This window comes from Zeus faber (genome assembly GCF_960531495.2).
Source record: "Zeus faber genome assembly, chromosome: 7".
Lineage (NCBI taxonomy): Eukaryota > Metazoa > Chordata > Actinopteri > Zeiformes > Zeidae > Zeus > Zeus faber.
Window position 1 is genome coordinate 17,846,700 of NC_137203.1, and position 1,193 is coordinate 17,847,892.

Here is a 1,193-nt window from a genome sequence, read left to right on the forward strand (position 1 = left end):
TATCGCAATGTTGGGTCACGTGACAGATCCACCTCTCTACGGAAAGCCAAAGCGCTCAAAATAGGCGTCCGACGCGTGTGTGTGTGTGTGTGTGTGTGTGTGTGTGTGTGTGTGTGCGTGCGTGTGCGTGCGTGTGCGCGCGTATATGCCATAATAATAATAATAATAATAATAATAGGGAACAAAATGGCATCTTGGTATCTAGGTTAGTAATCCATATTGATGGTTTAACATCAAACTCAAAGTCATGTTTCTGAATGTAGTATTCACTGTAGTTATTATGTTTGCAATGAACGACCTTGAAGTTAAAATATGACATTTCCAAAGTGTCGATCAATCTAGAAAGTTTTATCGGAGTACACACAATCCACGCAGCATGGTTTCCTCGCCCGTAGCTCTGCAACAGGTTGCAGTGATCTTATTGGGATTGAATTATGGGACGTACTTGTGTTGTCACTCCTCTCAGCCCCTTTCTAGTCTTTCTCTGTGCTATTCACAGTGCCAACCCATTTGGAAATACTGGGTTTTACAACTGTATGCATTTGAATGCAGCAGTATTACTGTGGAAATGGCGAGTATGCAAAATTTATAGCAATAATTTTAATATTTAATTATTTAATTTGGAGTTATTTCTCATACGTGTGTGCGCGTACGTGCGTGGGTGTTAAAACCAAGCAGCTAGGAACAAGGACTCGCAGGTAAGATTTTTTTTTTTTTTTAATATAAATATATATCTATATATCTATATATATATATATATAGTTATATATATTATTTTATTTTATTTTTTTAACACAACATAATTTTTCATGTTAGTTTATGGCGGCTTGATCCTGTACATTTGCATTTGCATGACACCTTGTTTTGCCTCTCCACTCCACGCGAAAGATCTTAACCCTTCCATCACACGCACACACATACACTGCGACACACACACATTGCGTCACACACACACACACACACACACACACACACTGCGTCCCCCACACACACACAGACTCAATAAAGCGCCGTGGGAGTGTATATAGTGGCTGATGAGACCAATAGAGACACGTGTGGGGGAAATATAACAAACTTAACACTAAACACGACCACACAAATGGTCAATGTTCCCTCAGTGTAGATAATAAATTATGTTTTATTAAAAAATGAATGACTTCCAAAACATATACTTTACATCAACTTAAACTGAC